Source organism: Saimiri boliviensis, chromosome 11, assembly GCF_048565385.1.
Source record: "Saimiri boliviensis isolate mSaiBol1 chromosome 11, mSaiBol1.pri, whole genome shotgun sequence".
Classification (NCBI taxonomy): Eukaryota; Metazoa; Chordata; class Mammalia; order Primates; family Cebidae; genus Saimiri; species Saimiri boliviensis.
In genome coordinates, this window is record NC_133459.1 from 112,716,776 (window position 1) to 112,735,402 (window position 18,627).

At 35.6% G+C, this 18,627-nt stretch overlaps 1 protein-coding gene across 1 annotated transcript in view; it reads left to right on the top strand.

Moving 5' to 3' along the window:
• The window catches only part of DPYD (dihydropyrimidine dehydrogenase), an 856,217-nt gene that overhangs the window by 514,668 nt on the left and 322,922 nt on the right, over window positions 1-18,627 (top strand). The window lies entirely within an intron of this gene.

Sequence of the window (18,627 nt, forward strand, 5' to 3'; positions counted from 1 at the left end):
AATGACAAAAATATATGAAAGTACAAATTAGAATGGAGGCCATTTTGGTAAGAATATATACTATTACAGGTAACTCATCGTTATCCATTTTAATCAGAGACAGGGAAGAATCAGTGAATGAAATCTGTCAGTAAAGATGTAACCATATTTTTACCATTCTCTTCAACCTTTCTACCAGAGCCTATTTCCTAACCATAATAGAAAAGGTATGATTTTTAAAATGGACCAAGAAGGAAAAAGATAAAAACAGATATAACTTGGCAACGAGCCCTTTCCCTAAAGCAAACTGATTCTTACGGAAAGTAGAAGAAATAAGAAAGGGGTTTTACAAATTGAAAACCTAACAGTTTCTTAATTTTGGATAGCCATTTGTAGGATACAGATTTGTATTTCTCTGAATTGATCTCACAATAACTTCACAAAAAAAGATATGAATATCATCCTCATTGCATGATAAGACTGATATCTGGATGAAGGTAAATAATTTCCTAAGGAGAGTTTTTAAATAGTAAGTGGTAGAATTTCAAATTGATAACAGAACATCTGACCACACAGTCCCCACTGTTCTGCTAAGAAGCTGTCCTGTCTTAAATAAAACTATGCATATACATGTACTCAAAATAAAAAGATTGTTTTTTAAAGCCAAGCATCATATTATTTAGAATTATCTATGAGTGATTTACTTTTCCTTTTCACCTGGATTTTCATTTTCTTTGGTGGAGGTGCTAATGAGCAGAGAAATGGGAAAGGTAATCAGCCAGAGGGAAGAGAAGAATTAAAGACCTAGATAATTCACAAACTGGAAAATGAGCTCCTAACTAATCAAGACTGGATTGTAAATAGGATAGAAAGAATTTATGCATCCCTGGTATTAGCCTGAATAGCATTTGTACCCAATCCAAGGAAAATATTTGTGAATTTCACAGTTGGCTATTTTTTCTCCCTCTGAGAATCTTTTCCTGAACTAATTATCCACTGGGTACATGAAGCAAATAAATAACTTTTTATTAAAGTCATTCTTGAGGTAGATATTTTACTTCGCATGTTGTTGAAATGCCTAGAGCATTAATAAGGAATAAGTTAACCTTATTAATACATCTTCTTTTGGGGTGTTTCTGATCTATATACTGATCAGCCAAAAGGAAATTTTCTGTAATATTTTATTCATGCAAAATGTAGGGAAGTAACTAGATTGACTAATCTTTCCATAATAAATAATTTAATTTAACTTTGTGATGCTTTTTGCATTTTAATTTTTTCATAATGTGTCCTTTAAAACCTTCAATATTAAAATGATCAGTGACTGTTCTGTGCCTGATTTATTTTAAATTGTAAATTTAGTTATGGCTCTTGGGTTACAAAGTATGGGTGGGAAGATGTCTTAATATAGGAAATGAACACAATTACAGGCTGGAATGGCTATGTATACAATAAGCTTTTAAATGAATTACTGGGAACTGTGTAGTAATCAATATGAGCAATGACATATAACACAATATAACAGCAATTATTATTGTTACCTCGACTATAGTTATTCCTCAAATGTTTTACATTTCATACATTTTCATACATACTGTTCAACTGTGGAGTTGTATGAAATGTTTTATGAGTCACAGTTGTTGCCTAATCTCTTGCTTTAAACCTTCTAAGGCCTTTCCAATTCAAACTCAGAGTACTAGGAAAATAGATGCCACATTGTAAGGTTATGACCTTGAAATTAAGGCAGGACTCTGCTTCTAGTAAGAATACAGAAAGCTTTAAGAGATTACTACTCCAACTCTCATAACTACAACACATAAGATAATCTGCAAAATTAGACTTTTTAAAAAATTACCTGAAATCTGAGAATGCAAATAAACCTAAATGAACTAAATTTCGAAAGTGACAAGGAGAGCAGAAACTCATGACTGCTTTGCTCCCCGGAGAAATGGTGAAAGAAAGATATTACCATAAAGAAACCAGTTAAAGTTTTAAAGAACTTTTAATAGATGTGTTGGAGTTGCGTGATATATGAGAACCCCCAAGAAGCCCAGGCAGAGACCATCTCTGCACTCACCAACCAACTCTCTCATGGGACTGAATTGTGAACCAAATGCAAAGCCAAGGGAACCAAGCTGAGAGAGATCCCCCATAAGGCAAGCAGGACCTCATCCATCTAAAACAGGTCTGCTGAAGGCTAGGGTAGGGAAAAAGCCTTGAGAGAAATCCTCCAATGCATCCTAGGCCTTCACCAATTGTACTGCAGTAGCTCTTTGGAAGGCTAGAGGAAGGGAAGATCAGTAGAGATATCCTGAAGCACAAAAAGTCATGGTGAAACTAGAGAGCAGAGAGAACTCTCAAGCAACCCAGAAACCTAGCAGCTGGTCTGTACAGCAGCAAGAGCTATCCCTTGGGTCAGAAAGTTGGTTACTGGACTAACAATAAATAGATTCTGGAGTCTTTCTGGGACTCAAGTTCCAAGTCATGCTGAAGAGAAAGTTCTGCCATTAACACATTTGAAGGCAGTGGAGAACCGAATCTAACTAAAGCAGCAGCACAACCCAGACTCCGCTTAACTATAGACTTAATCCACTCAGTCTCCTAATTAGCAGCCTGATAAGAGAAGTGGTGTACCCTTTTCTGGGGGTGACTATTATTTCTGTAACTTTCAATTTCTCTTTTACAGAAACTGTCTGGCACTCAATAAAAGATTGTAAGACATAAGAAAAAGAAAGTGTGGCCCAAGATCAACAGAATATTCTTGAGAGTGGTCCATAGAAGCAGATCCAGAGATAGAATTGGAATTATCAGATAGAGACATAAAATAACCATGATAAATGTGGAAAAAAGATCTAGTGGAAGAGGTGGAAAAACAGTCATGAAAAGATGTGAAATTTTATCAGAGGGTTGTAAAATAAAAACTTTAACAGATCCAAAGAGAAATGAAAGAAGTGAAGAATACTTCATGAGAAAGGAAGAATTCTTCATGAGAAAGGAAGAATTCTTCATGAGAAAGGAAGAATTCATTGGCCAGGCTTAAGGGAGACTAGACAAGACAGAGGAATGAATCAGTGAGATTGAAGACATAGTAATGTAAATTAGCATAGGCACTGTGGAAAGCAGTATGGGGTGCGGGGGTCCAAAAATGCTAAAAATAGAACTACCATATCACCTAGCAATTCTGCTGCTGGGTATATCCAAAAAAAAGGAAGTGAGTATATAAAAGAAATAACTGCATCCTCATGGTTATTGCAGCACTACTCACAATAGCCAATTTGTGGATTCAACCTAAGTGTCCATCAATGGATGAATGGATTTTAAAAAGTGATACAGATACCCAATGACATATTTTTCAGCCATAAAAAGAATGAAAATCTATCATTTGCAACAACATGGATGGATCTGGAGAAAACTTTATCAGGTGAAATAAGCCAGGCAAGAAAGACAAACATTGCATGTTCTCACTTACATATGAGAGATAAAAAACTGATCTCATGGAGATAGAGAATAGAATGGTGATTAACAGAGCCTGGGATGCGTAGTAGGTAGGAGAAGGGAAAGGATAAAGAGGGATTGGTTAATGGTTCCAAAAATATACTTAGATAGATGGAATAAGAACTAGTGTTCTGTAACACAATAGGGCTAGTATAGTCAACAATAATTTATTGCACATTTCAAAATAACTAGAGGAGTAGAATTGGAATGTTTCTAATACAAGGAAATGATAAATGTTTGACGTGATGATAGCCTAATTACCCTGATTTGATCATTACACATTGTATGCTTGTATCAAAATATCATAGCTACTCCACAAATATGTACTCAGATTGTATGTTTATATCAAAATATTATAGGTACTCCATAAATATGTACGATTATCATACATCCATAAAAATTATTAAAAGAAATTATCCAAACTGATGAATCAAAAAGAGAAAAATATGCCACAGTGTTCAATATTTGTGGAACAATATCAAAAGTTCTAACCTTCATATAATTGAATGTTATAAAGAAATAAGAAAGAGATTGGAGCAGAAATCATCAATTCACTTGGTGCCGTCTCCCAATGGCCTTCATTGGTCATCATTTTAAAAGCAGGCCCCTATCCCAGACTCCAGTCATTCTCAATCACATGGTTAGGTTTTAGTGCCTCAGTAACACTCATTACTATATAAATTGTTCCTTTATTTTTTCTTTTTATACCAATATTTATTGAATATATGCCAAATGCAGACATTATTTTAGAACCTACCATTGAACAAGACTGACGGAATCTCTTTTCTTATGAAACTCACTTTTTCTCTATGTGTAAAGATCCTTTTTCTTTGTTTTCTCATTTACCCCTGAATCTTTACCTCCTTGAAGAATAGTTGGTGCATAGGGGGAGCTCAATAAATATTTCTTAAGAAAAAAATAAATTCATTAATTGTCCTGCAGGTCAATTCTAAACCCCATTTTTTATTTTCTACCCCAGGATTTTCTGGAAAAAAACGTTAAACCTGTTCAGCTATCTGTTATTTTTTTTTTTTTTTTTCCCTATAAACCCAGGCTCCACTTCTACTAAATTCTCAGCAGGATTGGTTGACATATAGGCAATTGTTACAAACCGGTATATAGATAGATATAAAAAAGTATATATATATATATATATATATATATATGTAAACTAGTATTTTGATAAGAGGAATCAGATGTTGGGGAAGGACAATCATACTTCTGTTAATGCATGAATCAGTCCATCCTGTAATTATGTGCATTTAAGACTCTGTTCCTTACCAGAGAGCAGTCTTGCAGTGTTCCTAGGGCCAAGTCCCCTGTTTAGCACTTCAACTGCTGTGCATCATTATATTTTATTAAACTTCACATGAAAGAGGAAATTCCTTTTTTATTTCTTTGTTTGAGACGGAGTCTTACTCTGTTGCCCAGGCTGCAGTGCAGTGGCATGATCTCAGCTCACTGCAACCTCTACCTCCTAGGTTCAAGCATGCTAAATAATCTATAAAAATGAGTCTTATAAATAAAGGACACATGCCATAAAATGTTTCTATTTTTTTTAACAGGCAACTGTCAAAATACATTTTTAAAATTATTCTTCCCATTTAGAATCCATGTCCCATAGGCCTTGTTAGGTAGAATCTGAGAAACCAGTGACCAAAACTGTCAGTCTTTCAGTGACTGATTACTAAGTGTATTTCAAGTCACACACTAGAATTTTCCAAGGATATTACTTCATTCTCATAGTTCTAACTAAGAAACTACTACACATTTCTGCGATTTTCTGATTCATGTTCAGATTTACTCCCAGCCGTCACTGGATCACGGCAGTCTTAACAATAGTAGGAAAAATGTGAATTGCCATTATTTAGCATTCTCAATAAATGTAACTGAATTATTAATCATAGAGTCACTGAATGCCAGAGAAACTTTGAATAATTATCAAGTATTATATGACTTAGTCTGTTTGTTTACCAAGGGAAAAACTAAGGGTTAAACATATTGGTTCCAAAGTTGTACAAACTAGTATTCAGTTTGTCCACATTTATTAAGCACACTATGCTTTTTTTCTGAAATATGTTATTATTATTGATAACCTCCCCTTCTCAACATCCCCCTTCTCCACCTCTCTGTTCCTTTCAAATCCAGAGAAAACACAAGAGTATAGCATTAAATTTCAGATGCACATGTTTTAGAATTATATGTTGCCAGTATCGATTGGTCAGGGTATTATAATTAATAATGACTAAATTCATTAGTGAAAACTACTTTTTTTTTGTCCAAGTCACTAGTCTGAGTAATAGACATATTTTATCACTAATTCTCAGCACAATTTTAGACAGGAGGTATTATTATCCTTACTTTACAAATGTGGAAACTAATCCTAAAAATTAAGAAGTAACTTACTCAAGGTAAAAGACTAGAAAGTGGCAAACCCAAGAATTGAACCTCAGAGTTTTTTATCTCTCCTATATACAACACAGTTAAATGTAACATCGACCTAATCATATTTCCTGATCCCCCAAAAAAGAATAAAAAGAAAAGAAGATACTTCTTTCTGTTTATGATTAAGGTAGACAAATGTATGCTAAAGTTATTTATTTACAGAAAAATGATTGATTTAAATTTAAGAAGCATACCACTTTTTTAGGTAAAATAGAAAATCCAATTATGCAAAATAAAACAACTTAGAAAAGATGCCAATATTTCTACTCCTACATGTGGTACAATTACCTTATCCTATTTAGTGAAACAAATAATAATTCTTCATTAACTCAGATTTAGCAAGATGTATATCAGGTTACCCTGGTTAATAGTTTGAGATAAATATTTAACATTTTCTCTGTACAGTTATTAAGACTACATGATAATTTGTGTTGTAATTTATAATAGTCCCCAAATCCAAATTCATGTCTAATGTTCGTTTCTAAAAATGCTCACACTGTTTTACTGCTTAAACTTTTAAATTTTCCTGAACTGATATTTTGATTTTATTTGAATCCTTATAAAATTTTTTAAATGCTTTAAAAAATGCCATACCCTATTTACCTGAGAATCTATTAACAAAAAAGCCACTTCTTCAGGTTAATTAGCACTACAATTCAATCATAACCATATTCCCATTTTGAAATCTTTCTTAGTGTCACTCACATGAGCAAACATAAGAACACCTACACATGCTAAAAAAAAATCAAGAAACTTAAGGACTTGCCAAATTTTGAACAACATGTTCATTTTCGATTTATCTGAATCATTTGTTTCTGTAAGAGATGTTATGAAGTTTAATTTTTAAAAATCTCAAATAGATTTTGTTCTTATTGTTTTGCTTTTAGTGGTTGTTGTTTCTTGGCTGGTTGATTGGATTTCATAGTCTTAGCTGCTTACTAGCATAGGATCCTCCTGTTACTTCTAAATAATGAGCTCAAACCCTGAAACTTTCCAGGAACAAAACCCACTGCTTTCCTGCCTCTACTGCTGCCATCTTATTAATTTGTCCTATAGTACCTGATTCATTTTATTCATTTACATAAGTACTTAGTGGCTACTACATTTTTTTAAAATGTCTTTTTCATGTTTAGAATTTCAGGAACTGCCTTTCTTTCCAAAAATAGATTCAAAAAACTGACTGATGTATTAGGAAGTCTGTAATTTGTGGGATTATTGGTGTTATGGGAAAAAATCATGGAGCATATTAAAATAAGTGATTAAATACTGTGCCAGGATCTCAAAGAACTAGAGTCTTTCATGGCTGTGTCACCAACTATGTGAACTTGGGCAAGTTGTAATCTCATCTATAAACAAAGAGGTTGGGGCAAGGTCACTTTCCTAAAGATACTACACCTCTGACAATGATTTGATTAAATAGACCTCTCACTGAGGCTCAGAAATCACTTTCATAATGTATAACTTTTATTGTATTGTTACAGTGTGTATTGAATAGAAGAAAAAGCTTTTATATTTTAACTGAACCACAAATACTTAGCCATTTTTTTAGGCATCTTTGAATTGCACATAAGAGAAACCAGTGGGATCTCATGCCTGGAAAATATATGAGATCATTCCAGAGGTGAATACATACTATTTTCTATTCCCCATTCCATTTTAGTCATATGTAATGAAATGGTTTGATGGGAGCAACATAGAAAATTACTGAGAATTTTTATATTCTGAGGTTCTTTGACTGTTGGCTGAGTGGGCAAAGGGGCAGGATTAATATCTATTTCTGGGAAAAAATAATGTTTGAGACGAAGGTGCATTTTCAGGGAGAGGTTTTTTTTCTTGCTTCATTGGGCAAGAAAGCTTTATCTTGTTCTGTGAGGTTAACTATGGGAACAGACCACTGCTGGGGACTGGGGAACACAAGGCCGAAAGAGGAAGGAGAGAATGCTCTGTTAGTTTCCTGGCTAGACAGGTCACATTGCACTTGGGGCATGAAGATTAGGGTAAGAGTTTTAAATCAGCTGTGAAATTATTTTGGTACCTAGTATAGAGTGAAGGATTGGGGTTATGTTTTCTTAGTAACTTCCTAGAATAGACAAACATGAGTTTTGTATTACCGCCTGTATGTGCTGAAGGTACAGATCTTTAGGTAAACAAAAATGTCAGTCATTTCACCAGGCAGAAATAAGAGTAGGTTTATGTTGGTCCTTGAGATAAGAATCAGAAAAAAAAGTGAAGATCATTTTTTCTGATCTTTAAGACTTCCAGTGTCAGAAAACTTACCTTTTGATGGATAATACCAACAAATAATTAACTTCATAAACAGATAATTAATCTCAAAAACAAATAATAAAAGGTAAATCTTTGGATATATACCCCTCCTTTTGGGTCATAGTATCCCAATTTAGTAGTTGTAGATATGAATTTTCTTAAAGGACATATTTGAGGATTAACTAAGAAATAGTACAGGTTCAAAACAACTTAATTCACATATTATGTGCTGCATCAAAATAAAATCCTTATTCTACCAACTCTGAATCTTAAATCTCTTATGCTACAGAAATTTGCAGAAACATCAGATAAAATAAAATTCTAGTTTGGCCTAAAAAATTAGTGACATCATAAAAATCATGCATCATTGCTGAAGGTTAATATTCTCTAATCAGTTACCACCCAACAAGGATGAACTTTCCTCTTTTCTAGGGCACCTTCCTTTTGACTCTGCCAGCTGAAACTTATATCCTCTTAACATCTCTTGATAACCTTAGTATTTTTCTAGATCCTAGTATCTACCTCTTTGCCTTTATTAAAATATCTATTAGCCCTTAAAAAGAGGAGTATTCCTTAAAAATCTCAAATAGAAGTCACGGTTTTCCATTCTCCCTGCGTACCCTTCATCACATCCCACTATAGAGCCACTCCTCAGTTTTTAAGCCAATGGTTGCATCCAGTACTCTTCCTGCTTCCCACAGCCACTTGTAGAGAGATTGAGTCAGCATTCTATGTCACCAAACCATATTCTATGAGACTAAGCCACACTCTTTCTATCCTTCAGCCTCGTGGATCCTTGCTATGCATTTTTTTCTCTTCTTCCTCCTTACCCCCAAATATTTATGAGATCTTTGGGATATTACTTTTAATCTTTTTGTTGGCTGTCAGCACTTATGATCTTTGTTACATGGATCATCCACTAATTACTTTGCCATCGTGTGACTGACTTTCTTCCACAGACAGCTCCTGCCCTTCTTTTCCTCAAGAATTTTGCCACCTCTGCAGTCTTGAAAGCTGTGTTCCTGTCATCTGAACCAAAGTCGATATCTCTGTATCTCCCATTACATGTACTTTTGACAATTTTATGAGCTCTGGCTTCGTACCTCTTTTCTGTTCTAATTCTCAGCCAATTCCTGGTTCTACCATCCTCCTTTCCCAGCCTGTATTTAATGAACACTAATGTCAACTAATGCTTTGTTTGCTTTACTTTCTTCTTTGATTAAAGTTTTAAAGGGTTAAGATGCAGACTTTCTTTTTGGGAAACCGAAGCTGAAATGTATAATATGTATGAAATCATGTAGCTAAAATGCAAACAAGTGAAACTTGTGAAAAAGGCATTAATGAAGAGAATGCTGCTAGGGTTCAAATGATAATTTGTTTACAATCCTAGGCAGGGGAAATTGACCAGAATTGGGAGATTTAGGTGAAGCCATGGCATGATTGGATAAAGTCTGTTTTGCAAAATGTCAAATGTGCTTTTCCCGCTGTTGAAGTTTAACTATAGGTGTAGGATCCCAACCGTACATGAATCTTTATAGATGCCATCGTAAGACATCTATGTCTATAAAATACCTTTTCTAAATTTTCCTCTGGAGTATTGAAGTGCTGGGTCATTAAAGGAGACTAAACTTTTGAAAAGCTGTAGTCGTAAAAGGAAAGCAGAAATCTCCTGTTTCCCTTCTTTCTTCATGTTACAGTTTAGTAACAAAATATTCTTGGTTAATATTTAATAGGATAATAATTGTTCAGTCTGCTTTGATGATTTCTGCTTTTATAATGTTATGCTGAAATATCTCAATTTGCTTAATTGTGTTCTACCAAAAGATTCTAAATAGGCAAATCATCAATTCTAAATAGGCAAATCATCAGAGATCAGTTTCCTAATCTGTTATATTGTTGTAAGAGGAAGACCTATGGCAGTTATTTTTTATTTGTTTTTCTTGAGTTGAAATGTTACGGTAACATCTATTTATACTGCTGATTTTCTTATAGACTTAAAAAATAATATCTATGCCAAAAGCACACATATTTATCATCTGGGGATTTTGAATTAATAAATTCTTTCTGGCCGGGCGCGGTGGCTCAAGCCTGTAATCCCAGCACTTTGGGAGGCCGAGGCGGGTGGATCACGAGGTCAAGAGATCGAGACCATCCTGGTCAACATGGTGAAACTCTGTCTCTACTAAAATTACAAAAAAATCAGCTGGGCATGGTGGCACGTGCCTGTAATCCCAGCTACTCAGGAGGCTGAGGCAGGAGAATTGCCTGAACCCAGGAGGTGGAGGTTGCGGTGAGCCAAGATCGCGCCATTGCACTCCAGCCTGGGTAACAAGAGCGAAACTCCGTCTCAAAAAATAAAATAAAATAAATAAATAAATAAATAAATAAATCCTTTCTAAAAACTGCTTGTCAACATTTTATAATGTAAATAAGCGTACAGTCATCATATACCCTAGATTTTCTAGAGCAGAGTCTGTGTAATTTATATTAAATTGATGTGATTGTATTGTTATAACTTCATATATTTTTAACACAAAAACATTTTCAGATCTGAAAAACGGAATTGATTAAACCTGTGTTTAACTAATTCAGACTATACTTAAATAAAAGGTAATGTAAAAAGTTGACAATGGCCAGTTTAGGAACTTCTAATTGTTTGGGTTTTTATGTTGTGGAAAACTCTGAGAAAAATTCAACCTTCAGTAAAGCAGCTTTCAGAAGAGGGTTTTCTTTAATTCACTGTGGGCAGAAAAATCCAAAATAATGATATTCAAAGAGTTTATACTAGTTCAGATACTAGTGTCGGTGTCTGGAGAAGCATCGATCTCATCAAGGTGACAGAAGGTATCCTATAAGAATTACTAAGCCCAAACAGTGTCATGAGTGTTATATTTCACTGTAAATATCCGCATAAGAAATGATAAGGACACACAGCACTATAATCAGTGTTCATTTTCTCCTTTGATTCCAGTGACATTCTTTAACCTATGGGAGCAAAGGTTGCTTCTTTCTTTTTCTAGCAGGTCTTGTTTTCACACTGTGTTTCTGTGTCTTGCCTGGATAATGTGTCTATGTTTTCTTTCCCAATAGTATTCTGACCACGACAGACAGGATGCTATCCAGCTGTCTTTTCTACTCAGTTGTCTTTTCTACTCAGTAGGTGAAATAGAAATTTCTACCCTGTTTCCATCCTGCAGCATTATGGTTATTCCTGCATAAACCACCCTATGAAAAGTTCTAGAGCCTCACCGTGTAACCACGGATCACCTGTTACTACAGGTGTAATGAGTTTTCATGTATCCTTTCCCCATATCCTTTGATCTGAAAGAATATTAAGAGCTTTCTAGATACTGTTTTTGTTAAACTTATGAATAGCTCTGAATGTAGTTTTGTTTAATTGTGTTTGGCTTTAGATTCTATTGGAGTTGTCTCTTATCATTAGTAGACAAAAATAAATATAATTATTATATACTAAGAAAGTTCTACACAAAAAGGCAAGTAGATGTGTCATAGTGTCAGTGTATTAAAGAGGTGCAAATCAGAATCAGGAGGACTAGCTGTGTTTGGTTTTATAGTGGACTTATTGGCAAGATTTTTTCCACTCACAGGCTAGTGGAAAGATAAATGACAATATTAATTGCTTATTTTATAATCAGTGTCAAGGAAGCTTTTCAATGCAAAATGTCCAAAGAGAGAAGAGGACCAGAAAGTAAAGGGTACATTAAGCTGGAACCTGAAGTGACAGTGCTGTGTTACATTGCACAGATTCTGCAGTATGTCAGGGGGTTGGTGATTCAATTGTCTGCATGCATGATTTGGTGAGCCAGTTTAGAGGAGAGCAAACTGGTCCTGTCACTGAAATCACAATGGGTAAAAATGGACCTATTCAATCTGCCTCTCAATGCCCCAAATTCTTTCTGGTTGTAAAATAGAGCTTTAGGACAATGCATTAACTCATTCGGGTCATCAGGGTACTATGTCAGCTCAGTGCTCACAATTCTGCACTCTCCCCAGCAGGAGGGATGCAATGTCATTTTGTACTCTCTTCTTTAGGATAATATCAGGTCTCTTTCAGAAGGAAGGAACAAAGGAAGTTGCTGCTTTCCTTCCACCTACCCCACTTAGCCATAATCACACCCCTCTTTCTACTTGGCCAGACTATGAACCAGACAGAAAATGAGTTCAGAGGGTGTGGGATGTGTGGTTACTCAAAGACTTGAATAAAATCAAGAATTCAGTGCTGTTCAACTCTTCAAGTCAAAGAAAACAGGCATATGAGCAGTATAGGAGAGCTGGAGTATTTTCTACCTCATCACTAGTAAAATCATGACAGTATGGTTTCTCTTGCTAGGACCAACATTTTTATGTGGCTACTGTCTGCTTCCGTGACAGTATTTCACCCCATTCCCTGTGCAGTCATTAACATCCAGCAATACTGGCTTTTTCTGTGTATTTAAATATGCCTAGTTCTCACTGCATGTGGACCTGGATGTATGATATTCCCCTTATTTGAATTGGGTCATTGTTAACCCAACAGATTCCAGCTCATCTGTGAAATTTCTACTTTCATGTCACTTCTATATGGAGGCGTTGCCTGAAAGGGTGAACTGTATTACAGCCCATTTATTTATTGACTCATTCATTTATTTTGGATAGCATCTTGTCTGTAGCACTTACCACACTGTGTAATGTACACCTTTGTGTTATGTTCCTTGAATGTTTCTCTTCTCCACTAGATCACAAGCTTGAAGTATGCAGGTGTCATCTATGTTTTCTTGAATTCTATATTCTCAGACTCTAGTCCAATTCCTGGTCCACAGTAGGTGTTTAGGGAATAAACTCCCAGAGTCCACCACCCTGCCATGTGATTAAGGTCTCTGTTGTGACCTGTAAGATATGAATACCAGTGACCCAATAGCCCATTAAGGTAGGAAATGAAACATCTGAAATCCAGACCAGAAAAATACATTCTAATAAAAGCTACTGGACTGTACCTCTCCTTTCTTTGGTGCATTGGTGGTCTTCTCCTAGGTCAGTCTACCACAGTCTTTAGTCAGCAGCAAACATGTTATCAGAGTAGGTCTGTAAATGTGACCCTAGCTCTCTAATTCAAAGTCATTTGTCCTCTGAAGGCCTCACCAACCATTTCCATGGTCCTTTGTTAAGGATTAAACAATTAAATTGTGAAAGCCCTCTTCCCTTTCATTGTAAAACTCTCTCTAATAAATGCATTATTTTATTTGAAATGCACATTTCCTAAACTGTAAACAATTCCATATTTAAATGTTGCTACCTGTGTTAATATTGTAATATAATAATGTTAAAAATGCTTCCCAAAACCGATACTGATAACTAAAAGATTGTTAGGTCTTTGCTTTTTTAAAAAAATTAATTCCTTCTACCATTTTCTACTATTTATAAGAATAATTCTGTATCTCTTGCTTCCCTGAGGGAAGACACAAGGTGGAAGAATAAACAACAATTTCAGGGGTATTTCACTCAGAATTAGCATGTAGTGTCACGTTAGTACAGAACTCCAATCCCCACTGCCCCTATGCTGTATCTCTCTGCTCCCCTCTTCAGGGATGGGTGCTTCATATGTCTGACTGTTTCACTCATAGTATTTCAGAAACTCACCTTTGCCAGACATTCCACCTGCATCAGTTTTTGGAAACATTCTTCCTAATACTTTTGCAATGGGTCCTTCGAAGCTCAGAATTTTCTACCAGAGATAATAGTCTTTAAGATGCTCTGAATGTCGCCTTACTCTTTGAGTGGTGTGTTTCCACCTCCTTGAGGAGTTGCAGTAATATCTCCCTGGTGCACAGACAAGGTACCATTATCTCACCTTGGGCCCCAGTACTGGTCCGTATTGATAAGCAGCTGTGTCCCAAACTAAAGCACATACAGTCCATTCTTCCAACAAATATGTATTGTCACCTGTTACAGGCTAGGCACTCTTGTATACTCTGGATTAGGCAATGAAAAAAAAAAACTGACCAAAAACTTGTCCGCATCTTTCTCAAAAACCCAATCATTTTTCTTTTCCTCAGAAATTTTAAGCTTGATAACTTCAGGAGTCTTAGTGTGAGGCCCCAAAACTTTTCACATTTCTCTAGGGAAATCTACTGTTTTTTCATGCAAATAGTTATTCTCAATCTTTTGGAATAAGAACTTTGGTGGTTTGATACAGTGCATAAAGATTTAATATTTCTTGAGCACTTATGTGCCAGACATACTGCCAAGGGCTTGGCTAAAACTAGCTCTTAAGGTTGTTGTGAGAGTTATGAGAGTTGATATTTGTCAAGCCCTTAGCACTAATACTGCATCATTTTATAGCTAGGAAACTCGGAGAAATTAAGGGGCTTGACTAAGTACACATGGCAAGTTAGTGAAGCTACTAATATATAGGCCATAAGACATCAGAGCCTGTGCTGGATACTGAAGAGAGAAATTAATAAAGTGAACAAGCAACAAACCTAAGAGACAAAGCTGTCACAGTGCTCGCAATCTCAAGAGGGAAGGCAGCAACTAAACAGGTTCAGAAAACTACGTGCAGATGAGAAACACACAATGCCACATAGTTAAGAGTATTAAGTACCTAACTCTACCACAAGAGCAAGTTGATAAGGACCTTCCAGAGGAAGTGACTCTTGATTGACATCTAGAAGAATGACTAGAAGTTCAACATGTGGGTAGAGGAGGCACTGGCATTACCAGCAGAGTGATGCAGTCCCTTGCAAGTTTGAGAAAATGTTTCACAACCGGAACAACAAATGGCTCCGTACTGCCTCAGTGCCAAATACAGATGGTAGAATAGCAGATGTGATGGTTGGAGAGAGATCCCTAGACTGCAGGCGCCCAATTATGAAGGGCCATTTATGCTTGCCTAGGAGTTTCAACTTTACCCTGGAGAGATGGAGAACTACTGAGAGATTTTATGCAAGAAATTATATGATCCTGCTTGCATTTTGGAAAGATCCCTGAGTGGCTCTACAGAAACTTGACGGAAGCAAAAGTAAGGATGTAGACAACAAAACCAGTTAGTCAAGGAGCATGTAATAGTTCAGAATTGAACATGGCAGGGTAAAAAACGTCTACAAGTGTTCACATTAAACACAGACTCTTTAATTTTCAACTCCAGAAAATTACAAGTGTGCTCCATGTCTTCAATTTGCAGCTCGGATCCACTGTCCTCCCTTCCACAGTGTCTGCATCTAGAAGATGGATCTATTTTGATTGGCCACCTTGCCCCCTAGGTTCCAGCTGGACTCAGTCAGGACAGATTAGAGAGATTGAGGAGGGACAGGCCTCCTGCAAAGTCACTGTGAAGTCACTGTGGATGCCACTGAAATCTCAACTCATGTCTGGTGGCCCTTTTTGCCAGCCTCTGGTCTTAAGATGGTCATGGTTCCTTACTGCCACTCCCAGTGTTCTCTACTATCCCTTGTAGTTTTCCTGCACAAGCCTGTATCTTTCTAAGTAGTTAATTAATATTTATCCAAATTATCCACAATTGACTGTCCTTTCTGTTTCCTGCTAAAACTCTGAAGAATATGCAAGAAGAAAGGAAAATAGGCATGTCAGAATCTGTTAGTAGGATTATAAATTTGTACATCCTTTTTACAGAAGAATTTGAACATAGCAATAAAATTTTTGAGTACATGGATTCTTTTGCCTAGAAATCTCTCAATTAAAATTTCACTCAGTGGATAAAATCACCAACATAGGTGTGAACCAATGTTTATTGTAATTTTTTTAATGTAGTACAAGTCGCAGAAGTGTATGCATAATATTATTTCTTTGGTATAAAATATATATATATATATATATATTATTTTAAACACATATTTTACTGCATTTTAGGTTTTGGAGTACACGTGAAGAACATGCACATGGCAGTGTGGTTTGCTGCCTTCCTCCCCATCACCTATATCTGGCATTTCTCCCCGTGTTATCCCTCCCCAACTCCCCACCCCCTGCTGTCCCTCCCCTATTCCACCCCCACCCACCACAGACCCTAGATATATTTTTATAAGATAAACCACATGAATAGTGTTCACATACATGGAAAGGGCCTGGAGGCAGAGGGTGGAGTTAGAGGTAGGTTTTTACTCATCATATGGAATTCTTCGAAGCTGTTTCAATTGACTTTTAACAAAAATTATTTTTAATTTTCAGAAATATCATTAAAATTGAAATATCAGTGCCTATTTCACAGCATTGTTGTGAATAACCAAAATCGTAGTGTATTATAATAGTGATTACATTCCAGATCTATATGAGGACCTGGTAATAAATGAGGACAACCAGAACTACTGCAGAGTAATGAAGGTGGAAGAGGAGATGAGTTTTTGACAGGTGTAGGAGTTGGAATTATCAGAGATGGTGATTATTCAAGTAGCAAGTGTAGGGCATAGATTGCATATGAAGAAGACAGCAGTATACAGTGATTTTTCAGTTATTATTTAAGCAACTGTGTGTTGGATGGCTCCATTCACTAAAGATAAAATGCACTGGGAGATATAGATTTGGGAAGGGAGATGATGAGTTTGGTTTTGCATAATGGAGTTTTTGGTGCCTGTGGGATATTCATTGGGTTGTCTAGGAAGCACTTAGATAAGAAAAAGTCAAATGATCTCATGACAATTATGCCTTCTCTACCCCGAAATATCAATGCCTGGGAGTAAGGGTTCAAAATCAGTTAGAGGTTATAAGAGCCTTTTTTAGAATCCCTGCTGCCACCTTGCATTTTTTTTTCAATATACTTATTTTTCCTTTTTTTAGTTTTTAGGGTGTCATTGCCTCTAGGCTTTAGCTAAAATCTGCGTCTATTAATGCAATTTTGTTTGCTTCAGCAGTCTAAGATAAACCAACACATTTTGGTAACTAACGATGCAACTCACCTTGTTTCTTGGTTTCTGCTTGTTCTATAATACAGTATATTTTTGCACTGAGAAGATTTTCCTTATTTTCTACTGTTGTATTTTATTGATATGTTTATGTTGGTAATTTTTACTTTTTCTTGTCATATTTTCTCATGGGAAAATGTGTTATACTTTTAATATAAGAAATCATCTTAGGCTGGGCACTGTGGCTCATGCCTTTAATCCCAGCACTTTGGGAGGCCGAGGAGGGTGGATTGCCTAAGGTCAAGAGTTCGAGACCAGCTTGACCAATATGGTGAAACCCCGTCTCTACTGAAAATGCAAAAAGTAGCTGGGCGTGGTGGCAGGTGCCTGTAATCCCAGCTACTGGGGAGGCTGAGGCAAAAGAATCATTTGAACCTGGGAAGCAGAGGTTGCAGGGAGCCAAGATTGCACCATTGCATTCCAGCATGGGTGACAGAGCAAGTGAGACTCCGTCTCAAAGAAAATAAAAATTATCTTATATCTATCTCAATTAGAACTAGAGTCAATTTTAATGAAAACAACAAAAGTAAGCTACGTTTTGCAGAAAGCTTGCCAAAGCAAATAGTGGAAATAAATGCATCTATGTTGTTATTAATACTTTATTCATTTAAAACCTCAGAAACATGTTTATAGGTAACTTATGCTAAAGCACAAAAAGAAATTAGATGAAAATTTATTCAATTATTTACCAAATCCTTTCACAAAATACTTTTTTAAAATAAAGGGATTATAGATCAGTAATGTCAAGATATTCTGTATAGCTTGTCTTTATCAAAATAAGGAATCTTTTTATTAAGGAAAGCCAGAAAGGGTAGATATATGGAGTGAAGGGAGTATGTTTAATATGTCTGTATCCATCTAGATTGACAGTTCTCACAGACATGAATTTCCCCAGAGACACAGTGTTACTGGTGTCAGTGGATGGCATCATTTACTTCAATGTTCCATTATTAAATTGATAACAAGATAATTCCTCCGCTTCTCAGAGACATGACAGGATTTACGATGGTTGACACTCTTATTGTATGGGACTCGATGTTCTAGGTAGCTTTTAATAAGAATCTTATTTGTATTTCAATATTGAAAATAATTAAGGTGAAAATAACGTCATAAAATAAAATCAAAATCAGTATCAGTCAGCACAATATGGCTATTTAAAGAATATTTTGCGTACTCTTTGTAGCTTTGTTGAGAAGAAATGTATTTCCTACATTTTCTTCAGTCTTTCAGCTCAGTTTTACTAAACAGTAAAAATGTATATTGCAGTACGTTATTTGTTAAAAATTGAAATTTACATATTTGGTTGAGTATTTAAATACAAGAAATATATAATAATTTTAGATAATTATGGGGGAGGGGAAGTAGCTAGTATTTGTTGAGTGCTTTTAGTTTTCACTTTAAAATATAGATTAAAAAGAAGCAATGGAGATAGAGTTAGAGATAGCAATAGAGACAGACATATAACTAGACAAATAAATAAACAGAAGTGCTTTAAAAACTAACTCAACAATTCACTAAGACCACTCTTATT